Genomic DNA, 12,500 nt, shown 5'->3' with positions numbered 1-12,500 from the left:
CGAGGTGGGTCGGGATGGCGGAGTGGGTCGGGATGGCGGGGTGGGTCGGGATGGCGGAGTGGGTCGGGATGGGGGAATGGGTCGGGATGGCGGGGTGGGTCGGGATGGCGGAGTGGGTCGGGATGGCGGGGTGGGTCCCGGGACACGCTTAACGCTGCGAGAAGCAGGTCGTTCGTTGTGTGAACTGAAGGGCTGCATGAGATGGCTTGTGGGTTGTCACGGAGGGAGGGAGGGAGGGAGGGAGAGGGAGAGGGAGAGGGAGAGGGAGAGGAAGAGGGAGGGGGAGGGAGAATGGGAAGGAAGGGAAGAGGGAGGAGGGGGGAGAAGGGGAAGGAAGGGAAGAGGGAGGAGGGTGATGGAGATGGAGAAGGAGAGGGAGAGAAAGAGAAAAATAGATAAGAGATAGAGATAGAGATAGAGTTAGAGTTAAAGAGCGAGAGCGAGAACGAGATCCATAGCGCCAGGCCCCTGCTACCAAGAGTCTCCCAATATCCAATACCCGAACAATGTTTTCCTCCCAAGGCCTGCTGCGGCGTTGTGAAGGGGATGTGCATCTTGAGGGGAAAGAGAAAAAAAAAATGGCGCCTTTAATTAAATATCTACATCACGCTCTTAAATATTGGCGCATTTTTCTCTCAGAAAGGTTACTGATGAGGAAGCAGGGGAGGGGAGGGAAGGGGAGGGGGGGGGGTATACTGAGCATGGAGATGAGAATGGGGAGGAACGGAGGAACAGGGGGAGGATTCGTTGCTATGATGATGATGATGGTGGTGGTTATGATGATGATGGTGGTTATGATGATGGTGGTTATGATGATGATGATGGTGGTGGTTATGATGATAATGGTTATGATGATGATGATGATGATAATGATAATAATGATGATGATATTGATAATGGTAACAATGATGATGGTGGTGATGATACTAATAATGATGATGATAGCGATGATGATACTTGTAGTCATGATGATGTTGGTGGTGATGATACTGATAGTGATGACAAATAATAATTATGATAAGTGATAATGAAAAACAGTGGCAATACCGGAGAGCGAGGATTTTCACCTGGAGGAAAATAAGGATGAAGAAGAAGATGACGATGATATGAGGGAGAGGAGGGGGATAAGGTGGGAGGATAATTAGAAGGGGAAAAGGAAAGAGGAGAAGGCAGGTGCCGGGGAGAGAGAAAGAGATGGAGAAGCCCACTAAAACGTCTATTAGTCCATTGGTGCATCTATTAGCCACATTAACCTACATGTACTGAGGTCCTCCCCCTCCACTTTCTAAATATACACCGGGAAGACGAGGGGAGAGGGGAGAGGGGAGGGGGGAAGAGGGGAAGGGGGAGGACTGGTGGAGGGCACTCATTCGCTGTTCATGTTTCTGGAGTACGTGAGGGTGGGGGTTAGGGGGGGGGGTATTGGAGTGTACGTTTGTAGGCCTACTTATTCCTGAGTGCATAAGAGCGTGTGCCACCGTACCACTAATGTGTTTGTTTCGGAGGACACGGGGCGTTGCACAAATGTATTTCTGTTGCAGAGTACAGAGGGGAGAGTTCCGGGAGTATACCTTTGCAAGATAGGCTGTATTCTTGCACACCACAATATCGCCACAAAGGAGATATAACGAAACTGATAAGGCTGATAATCTTCATGTCATCAATTTGGCAAACTTTCTCAAAACTCAAAAAACGACTCCACGAACCAGTTTCCGAATCAGCGAAACCATGAAATGCAATTCAACATATCACAAAAATTACCTATTTTGTACAAACAACTGTTGTCAATACTATGGCAACCGGCACAAATACAATCGCCACCGCAGAGGTTATCGCCACTAAAACAACTGTCAATATTATAGCCTTTATCACAAATACCAATCACACGATTATGGTAATCAATACTGATACCAACCACACCCTTATGGCAACAAGCATCAACCACCAACCACACCCTTATGGCAACAAGCATCAACCACCAACCATTGCCGCTACCACACCTAACATCGCCACCACCGCCCCTACCCCTTCTAATCCCAGCCTCCTATTCATTCTCTCGTAACGAGCGGGGAACGATCCTAGAGAGTTTGTATGCTAATTACCTGATCAAGGATCTTTTCCTATCCCTCCCCTACCCTCCCCTCCCCATCCCCTCCCCTCCCCATCTGTACCATCATCTTTGTGAGTTACTGTTATTATTATTACCATTATCATTATCATCATTATTATTCATAATCATTATTATCATTATCACCATTACCATTACCGTCTATATCATCATCTTCATCAAGATCGTTTTTAATATTCTCGTTTTTAATATCATCATTACTAAAAATATAATTAGCATTAACATCATCCTTATTAGTGTCATCTCCATTATCATTATCATCATCAGTATTCCTGTCATTATTACCATCATCATCTTTCTCATCATAACTATCAACATCATCATCATTATACTCGCCAGACCGTGTTTTCCGACAGCCCTCTAGCGCTCTTTGCATAAGCGAATATAATCAGGAACACAATCGTTGAGTGTGTTGTTTTTTGGCGTAAACGCTGTTTCACAATCACCCTCTCATTTTCCATCGGATTTCTCTCCGCCTTTGCAATACAGGTTCGTGTTTCCGAATTTACATACGCACACACGCACACGTGCACACAGATCCATATATAAACTAGATCTCAGAATACTGTTGATCACCTGTTGCCTTCATTGCCTTATCTCGAATTTACTGTGGTGCTGCATGCGTTGATATTACAGTTGCATACTTGACAAAGGAATATAAAATGCCCCTGCCCCCCCTCCCCCCTTTATAACCTTCCACTATTTTGCAATCAGTGTTGCTGCTGATAGTATAACTGCCCTTGCTAACTGCATATATGCAGTTACTAATGCTTGCTTTTTTTTTCTTGTTCCTACATATTGTTTCTTGTTATTATTCTTGTTTCAATTTTGTAATCTGATGATTTCTATCTCGTGTTTTATTGTTATTTTCTTCCTTGCTTTCTTTTCTCTTTTCTGTTCCTACACACTCATTTTCCTCTCTCTCACCTACGTAAACAACGAGAGAGAGAGAGAGAGAGAGAGAGAGAGAGAGAGAGAGAGAGAGAGAGAGAGAGAGAGAGAGAAGGAGAGAAGAAGAGTAAAGATGAAAGAGAAAAGAGAAACAAAGAAATCAAAGAAATAGAAGAAATAAAGAGGGAAAGAAAGAAATAAAGAGAACAAAATAAATAAAGAAAAAGAGATAGAAAGAAAGCAAGAAAAGAAAAATGAGGAAAAGCAAAACGAGCAGACCACCATTAGCTCGGCCATAAAGGGCCTCTCAGACCTGTACTAACTCACTCTTCACACCCATACTCTCTCGCTTTCCCTTCGCTAACGCTACTAAGTCCTTCGCCGCACATCTCTTTGTCCTGTACTTCATAGACAGACATGGATGTGGGAATGCACGCACACACGCACGCACGCACACACACACACACGCACACACTCTCTCTCTCTCTCTCTTCGTCCACTCTCTTGGTATATTCTCTCTTCGTCCACTCTCCTCGTCTTCTCTCTTCGTCTACTCTCCTCGTCCTGTACTTTCTCCTCGCCCTCCACCTCCGCCCCTATCTTGACCGCGACCAAGCGCCTCGTCCATGTCCCCCATTTCTCGCAAACTTAAGACGTGCGCGATCCAGCTTCCGCTTAGATTCCTAAAGAAGTTAATTCCTGGACCTCGATTCCGTTCTTTCTATTGTTACTTCACCCTTTAGTGCAAAAGCTCAGAAAATTCAGTAAGATATTTTCGGATTCGGAAACGGATTTAGGTTACTAATCACCCCCCCAAAAAAAAAAAAAATAATAAATAAATAAAATAAAATCATAACCTAAAGATCTAACACACAATGTTGTCGCTTGCATTAGCAACAGAAAAATCAACCTCGTTTATAGTCAGCATTTGCGAGGGGAGATTCAACGCTTTTATTCTGTCTGCATCTGCGATTCGGGGTTCGAAACTTTTGTTCCGTTCGCAGTTGCAATTTGAGATTTAAACCCTCTTATCATCAGCATTTGCAACTGAAGATTCACCTGCCTACTACCTGCAGTAGTGGATTCACCCCGTGTTGGACCAGGCATGCATCCATTACCGACCTGTTTCTGCCTTCCATTTTCGCTGCAACTGCATCACACTCGCCCCCTCCCCCTCCCCTCCCTCTACCCCGCTGCTAATAAACTGCTAATATTTCCCCGCTGACGCTACCTCCCTCCCGCGCCTCCGTTCACATTCATGTTTTCATCTGCCTCTTCGTTTCTCTTTGTCTTTCTGACCTGATTTTATGTCCCTGTTCTTTCCCCCTTTTTGTTGGCTGCGAACTGATTCCCTCCGTGGGGAAAGTGTACGTTTGTTTAAAGTGATAAATAAATAAAAATGAATACCCTTTTCAATCCTTGCATTCTAATTTTTCTTCTCTCCAACTATTTCTCTCTCTCTCTCTCTCTCTCTCTCTCTCTCTCTCTCTCTCTCTCTCTCTCTCTCTCTCTCTCTCTCTCTCTCTTTTCTTCTCTCACCCTCAATAAATCTCATTCATTCACACATTTTTTTCACTCGCTCACCCCCTGGCTTTCTTTCCTTCCCTCCCTGCTTCCATATATCCTTCCTTCCTTCCTTCCTCCCTTCTCTCATTCGCCTCACTTTCTTCACCCCCCCGTCACTTTACTCATGGCCACCGAACGTCGTTTCCGCGCGTCACTTGCGTAGCGTAGCATCGTGGAGAATCGTTGCAAGCACAAGACAACCCACGTCCGGTATGCAACTTGCACACAGCGTCTATGCAGAATGAAGCCAGGATGTCGCTAAACCTCCCATTCCACCAGCACCTACGCCCACTAACCACTAACTGCCCACCTCCCTTCGCCTATCAACTGACTACCTATCTCGTCTTCCCCCCCCCACTAACTATCCCCCCCCCATCTAACCCCCCTTCCCCCAAAACTAACTACCCATTCCCCTACCCCCACCTCTTCCCAACCACACAAACTACCTACCTCACCTTCCCCCTACACTCCCCCCATCCTTCCTTCTACCACAAACAGCTACCACCCCACTCCCCCCACCCCCTTCCGCACCCCCGCACCCTCGTGTCTCTCCGCAACGAAAGCAATACCGGTAAAAGCCGAGCCGCCGAAGACGCTACCGCAGACGAACCGCAGCCATATTTGTCAGGCAGCATTATGCTTCCCTCGCTCAAAGACTGCGCCTCCTGCCCTCGCCTCGCCAACGGTAATCGATAGGTTTTCCTAGCCATTCATTTTTCTTTTTAATGGAGATTATTGCAATACTCGCACCATGCTATAAAAAAGGAGGTGAAAGATCGTTAAAATTTCAATTACAATAATGATTATGAATGTTTATGTAGTCATAATTACAAGATGAAAAATGGCAGAAGAAAAAAATGGGATTAAAATCCCTAATGATAATGGTAATAGCCCCCAAAATATGGAGAATAAAAATAAAAAATGGGGCTCCACTTCACCGCCAAAATATCAGCTGATCTCAGGGCCACATCTACCCCACCCCAAAATAAATTAATCGGAATCTGTTCGTAATTTTTTGCATAATCCTCCTAACAACTCAAGAAGCCGTCTTTACCTCCTCCTTTGGATATTGTGATAATAGGCCTGTTTATCATGTCACCAACAGAACGAAACAAATAAAAGGAAACATGAATAAATAAACAGTTAGATGCCCCTCCCCCCATGCAACAGATAATATTTAAAAAGAAAAAGAAAATGAAAAAGAAAGAAAAAAAAGAAATATTTTTTTCTTAAACCACACTCCAAACCCCGTTCTTTTAACCTAACCAACTCGAATACACATATTACCCTCGCCGTCTCGCGCGATCCAGCGTGTAATGAAATATTCCTCAGACCACAACACAACGAAAAAGCAATTAATGTTATATTTTATCATTGGTCGGCATTAAGAGCACTGATCTTTTTAAGTAACAGCGCTGAAAACGGGCCGAGAGAAGGGGAGGCAGAGAGAGAGAGAGAAGGGAGGGAGGGAAAAGGAGGGAGGGAAAAGGAGAGAGAGAGCGAGAGAGAGAGCGAGAGAGAGAGAGAGAGAGAGAGAGAGAGAGAGAGAGAGAGAGAGAGAGAGAGAGAGAGAGGAGGGGGGGGGGAGAGAATGAGATAAACCAAGGCCAAGACAATCCATGACAGACCAAGAGAAACCAAGTCAGACTAAGTCAAACCAAGACAAACCAACCAGAACCAAGACATACCAACCCAAAGCAAGACAGACCAAGTCAAACCAAGACAGACCAACCCAAAGCAAGACAGACCAAGTCAAACCAAGACAGACCAACCCAAAGCAAGACAGACCAAGTCAAACCAAGACAGACCAACCCAAAGCAAGACAGACCAACCCAAACCGAGACAGCCCAAGAAAGACCGAGACACACAAGGAGCGCTTCCGAGGCCGGAGCGAGGCTCTAAGTCAAGACGCTAGCCCTGACACCCAAGACAGGAGCGGAGCGTTCGGGAGGATCTTCCAATTAGTGCGAATCTTTACCTCGTTAGCGTAACAAGACCGCGGACTCATGATTGCCACAGATAGAATGAGCGAGCGAGAATGCGAGAGAGTGAGAGTGATACAGAGATTGATAGATGGAGATAGATAGATAGATAGATAAAGACAGAGGCGGGGAAGAGGAAAAGGAAAAGGAAGAGGAAGAGGAAGAGGAAGAGGAAGAGGAAGGGGAAGTGAGAGGGAGCACAAGGTGTCATTCTATTTCCTGCGTTGCGTGTCCCCCCCCCCCCACCTCCCAAAAAGAAAGAAAAAATCCAAATCAAGATGGAAGTACAGATTCAATATTGCTCAATCATTTCTCGGTCATACTCCCCCTTTTATTCACTTCTTTTTTCTTCTCCCTCCCTCCCTCCTCCCCTCCCTCTCTCCTTTCCTCCTCCCCCCCCGCCTTTTCTTATCGATGAATCATACCTATGCACGCCAGATGATTCACGCGACATCATCTCATACCATATAACACCGGGGGAATACCTTGCATAAGGAGAAATGCTATCATACAATCCTGCACTTTGCATATATAGGGAGAGATATAGGGAGGGAGAGAAAGGATAGAGGGAGGAAAAGAGAGAGAGGGAGAGAGAGAGGGAGGGAGGGAGGGAGGGATAGAGAGAGAGAGAGAGAGAGAGAGAGAGAGAGAGAGAGAGAGAGAGAGAGAGAGAGAGAGAGAGAGAGAGAGAGAGAGAGAGAGAGAGAGAGAGAGGGAACAAGGGATGGAGGGAACGAGGGATGGAGAGAGTGAATGAATGCGCGTAAGAATAATTGAGTGAGTGAGTGAGTGAGTGAGTGAGTGAATGAGTGAGCGAGTGAGTGAGTGAGGGAGAGCGAGTATGTGACGAAGACCCGAGGACCCGAGACATTAACCCCGGAGAAGTTGAGGATCCCTTCCGGAGCGGCTGCCATGAATCACCCTCCGCTTAATCTCCGAAGAAGAAAAAAATGGGTAATATCATAGCGCCTCTCCCTCTCCTTTCCGAAATGGATCGCTGATATTAAGGCTTCAAAAGTTAGAAGACACGCGTCTGCGCTCTCGCAATGATCACTCATTTATATTCAAGGGAAAAGAAAAGATAAAAAAAAACAGCTGCTGTTTTTTTTTCATTCTCTTCATCCTACTGCTCCTATTGCTACTCCTTTTCCTTCGCCTTCTCCTTCTTCTTCGTCTCCTTCGTCTTCTTCTTCGTTGTCGTCGTTGTCTTCTTCTTCTTCTTCTTCTTCTTCTTCTTCTTCTTCTTCTTCTTCTTCTTCTTCTTCTTCTTCTTCTTCTTCTTCTTCTTCTTCTTCTTCTTCTTCTTCTTCTTCTTCTCCTTCCCCTTCTTTTCGCATCACGGAATAACAACCTTCTTCTAGCGACTCATACCGTTTGTGATGCCGGATGAAAAAAAAAATCGATTCATTATCAGATAAAAAAAAAAGTGTTCTTAACGTTTCTCACTGACATTGAACAGCCCTTTAGACTAGAACCCTTAGGCGATCAGTTTACCAAGTTACAAAGAACCTCGAACGAAAAGAAACAAAGAAAAAATCACAACAAGTTTACTGTAAACCAACACGCAACAAAAACACATTTTATAACATCATCTTACTATCTTAACATCATCGTTTCTTTTTCAACACATAATTCCGAAATATGTATTTGTTCTTTCGTTTTCCCTATAATAACTTTTTTTCACCATATTTTGTTCATTTATATTCCGAAACAGCCTCCCAGCTCTATCTTTTCTGGTAACAATACTGACAGTGATACCAACAATCCCTGTAATAGATTAAAAGCTATGTTGATAGATTATGGTTGATGACTGAAGATTGATGTCTGATGATGGATGATGATTAATGATGATTAGTAAGAATAATATCTTTCCACTTTTGTTACAATCATCAACCTTATTACTGCTCATCATCCATCCATATTAACAACAATAGCAAACTTATTTACCCTCCTTACCATCACACCCCCTTCAAACTCCCAACTTCCACCCAACTCCACCCCCCTCAAAAAAAGTAAATAAAATTCACTCATCACACAACCACAAACCCCCACCTCCATCCCCACCCCCACCCCCATCCCCACCCCCATCCCCATCCTCACCATTACCCCCACCTTAAGCGTCCCACATTCACCTGTTGCGTAAAGGAAGAGAGGACGAGGAAGGGATGGATGAAGGGAGAGAGGGGAGAGAGGGGAGAGAGGGAGAGAGAGGAGAGAGGGGAGGGAGGGATAGAGAGGAGAGAGGGAAGGGATGGAAAAAGGAGAGGAGGGAGGAACGGAAGGAGGGAGGGAGGGAGGGAAAGAGGAAAGGAGGGAGGAACTGAGGGAGGGAGGGTGGGGAAGGAGGAGAGGGAGAGAGGGAAGGAGGGAAAGGAGGAAAGGGAGAGAAGGAGGGAGGGAGAGGAAAGGAAAGAGGAAAGGAGAGAGGGAAGGGATGAAAAGAAGAAAAGAAAAAGAGGGAGACAGGGAGGGAGGGGAAGAGGAAAGGAGGGAGGGAAAGAGGGAGGGAAGGAGAGAGGGGAAAGAGGAAAGGGATGGATGGAGGGAGGGAGAGTAAGGGGAAAGGAGGGAGGGATGGAGAGAGGGAAGGGAGAGAAGGGAGGGAAGGAAGGAAAGAGGACGGAAGGGAGAAAAGGAGGAAAGGTAGTAGGGATGGAAGGAGTGACGGAATAAATGGGGAGAGGGGAAGAGAGAGGAAGGGCAGAAGAGGAGAAGGGAGGGGTGAAGTGTGAAGAGGAAAAGGGAAAAGAAGGGAGAGATGAAGAGGAAGGGGGGACGGGCGAAAAGGGGAGGGAGGGGTAGGGAGGAAGGAGAGGGCGAAGACGGGTGGTGTTGGGAAGGGGGGGGGGGGTAATAACAAGATAACCTGAGTCTTCCATCCCGCTCTGAAGGACGCGGCTGCACTCTAATGCCTTGCCCTAAATCGAATTCGAGGGTGTCCAAAAGTAAATTCAAGTTGCGAGGATAGATAGAGCAGGAGACACACACGAACACACACGCACGCACGCGCGCGCGCGCGCGCGCACACACACACACAAACAGAGAAAGAAAGAGAGAGAGAGAGAGAGAGAGAGAGAGAGAGAGAGAGAGAGAGAGAGAGAGAGAGAGGGGGGGGGAGGGAGAGAGGGAGGGAGGGAGGGAGAGAGAGAGAGAGAGAGAGAGAGAGAGAGAGAGAGAGAGAGAGAGAGAGAGAGAGAGAGAGAGAGAGAAAGAGAGAGAGAGAGAGGGAGAGAGAGAGGGAGAGAGAGAGAGAGAGGGAGAGAGGGAGAGAGAGAGGGAGGGAGGGAGAGAGAACAACAACAATAATAATAAATAATTACCACATACAATAACAACAACTACCATCATCAAAATCATAATCAAAATAACGACAAAAAGAAAGAGGAAGAAATAAGAAAACTTGGGCGTCCGGATGCGATCGGGTCCTCTCGCCCGAGCCAAACTTCGACTGGAACTTTCAAATAACGTCCAAACTTACTTACGGAGTCAATGACACAGGGAGTAGGAAGTCAAGTCTTTAGAAGATCCTTCGTGTCGTCAGCAGCTCCTTCACGTTATCACCGAGGCTTATTACGTCATCACTATGAGACTTGTTACGCCATCCCCAAGAGACTTGTTACGCCATCCCCAAGAGACTTGTTACGTCATCACTATGAGACTTGTTACGTCATCACTATGAGACTTGTTAGGTCATCACAAGAGACTTGTTACATCATTACCCATTATGATCATTAACATTGGCACCTCTATTTCATATCATCATGATCTCTTAGTTGTTATAAACAACTCTATGTTGCAAGAAAAAAATAAAAATAAAATAAAATATAATAATAATAAATATAAATAAAATAAAACACAAAAAATATAAGCATAAAAAACTGTCCACGTAGCAGAAATAACAAAAACGATTAAAAAAAGAAAGAAAGAAAAAAATCAAAGCAAATCAGAATGAATATATGCATGAACAAACATAAAAACCAAAAACAAATAAAGACTCCAGGCGCGCCCTTCCCAGCCGTACCACAGCAGCAGGCAGAGACGTGTTGTATCTCTTCGTTAAAAATTAACAAAAGATACCGCGAAAAAATAATGGCATTTTGAATAATGAAAAAAGCCACATATTCATAATTAAGATAACCGTCCGTGATTACCCTTCATTTAATTAACATCAAGCGAGCTAGAAGCAACATGTGCTTCCGACTATGTTGCTTCCAACGGGGGTGCATTATCGTGCTTGAGATACTGTGAAAAGCGCGAAAAAGGGAAAATTAGTATTTTTAGCAAAGTTCCAAACAAACAAACAAAAACGATGGAAACAAAACAAATAAAATGCGTTTTCTCCCAAACAAAAAATACAGCTGTATAAATCAAATCAAAAACAATTACAAATAATTCAAAGCAAAGACCTCGATTTATTAAAACCCATTAAGAACAAAGACATCACGAAATGAACATTCGCAACTGGAAAAAAACCCTGATCGAATAAAGGAATGGTGGAAATAAACAATGACACAGAAACAGAAGCAACTAAAGGAAATAAATAAATATACAGTTACATAAGGAGACCCTTAAATAGGGAGACTGAGCGAGACACAGTGCCCATCCCAGCGAATAAACATAGAATTCACATTAACGACATTTCCCCAGGAGCTCTGGAGGGAGAGAGGGAGGGAGAGAGGGTGGGAGAGGAAGAGAGGAAGAGGGAGAGAGAGAAGGAAAAGGAGAGGGAGAGGGAGAGGGAGGGAGGGAGAGAGAGGGAGCGAGAAAGGGAGAGGGAGAGGGAGAGGGAGAGGGAGAAGGGAGAGAGAGAGAGAGAGAGAGAGAGAGAGAGAGAGAGAGAGAGAGAGAGAGAGAGAGAGAGAGAGAGAGAGAGAGAGAGAGAGAGAGCACACCGTCACTGAGAGACGTAAAACAAAAAGTACCGTTTATTTGTACACGCAATAAAGAAAGAGGAAAGTTAAACGAATAGAAAGTTATTGCAGGTCCGAAAATGCCATTTGTGTCGAGCAGTTTCAATATGATTGACTTTTTACAATGTAACGGTTGACATTTATTTCATCCCTGTCATCTTTTACCGTTGGCCCTTCCCGCTGCAACGGCTGTAGAACGCAACATATATTTCCGTTTGTTTCATTTAGTGATTCTGCTACTTGGTTGTTTCTGAATATTATTGCCCCTGCGCCCTCCCTTTCTCAGACAAAAAAAAAAGAAAACAAACAAAAAAAACTAGAATAGATAAAAAATCACAAAAAAGTCGAAAAAGGACAATGAAATAGGAAAAAAGGAAGTACAGATTAAGCGCTTTAATGAAAACAGCGAGTGTTGAATGATAAATAAAGTACATAACAAGAACGCTGATAAAATTACACAGAGAACAAACACGCACACACTAAGAGTTGGCTAACAAGTACAAGCATAATAATAAGCGAGACGAGCATACTATGCAAGGAACGATTTTCCAATCCACGCATTATGCATCCTGCACACGGAAGCGGAGAAACCTGTAGTCAGAAGGAAATTCAACTAAATAAATTCATTTGCAAAACAAGCATCTCGATAGTAGTAAACCCATGCCCCCCCCCCCATACCCCCCAAAGTAAAACTCATTTGAGTGCAGGCCGCGTTATAAACTCCACCAAAAAAAAAAAAAAAAAAAATCTGTGAAACAAAAAAGTATCTCGAAAACTTACTCAAGCTATATCCCCTCCCCACACCCCGAAAAAAATAAAAAAAAACAATACATAGAACAAAAAGAGCAAAATAAACAAGTTAGCGTCACCCCGAGAATGAACACAGTAAGCCTCCCTCATGCAGATTGCTAATTCAATTCGGGGATCAACAAGGAATTGCGGCATCGACTTTGGAATGACAATATATTTTGCAATACGGGAGCGGCAGTGAGCTTGGCGGAGATACAGAGAGAGGTGTATGTA

At 44.6% G+C, this 12,500-nt stretch overlaps 1 protein-coding gene across 1 annotated transcript in view; it reads right to left on the bottom strand.

Annotated features, from left to right (window-relative positions):
• cyst (rho guanine nucleotide exchange factor 18 cysts) overlaps nt 1-12,500 on the bottom strand; it is a 260,770-nt gene that overhangs the window by 173,972 nt on the left and 74,298 nt on the right. The gene's annotated exons all lie outside the window — the stretch shown is intronic.

The sequence above is a fragment of the Penaeus japonicus genome, unplaced genomic scaffold, assembly GCF_977035675.1.
Source record: "Penaeus japonicus unplaced genomic scaffold, GWHDUDI00000001_assembly GWHDUDI00000006, whole genome shotgun sequence".
Classification (NCBI taxonomy): Eukaryota; Metazoa; Arthropoda; class Malacostraca; order Decapoda; family Penaeidae; genus Penaeus; species Penaeus japonicus.
Note: the sequence above shows the minus strand (reverse complement) of the source record. Positions and strands in the feature narration are given on the sequence as shown.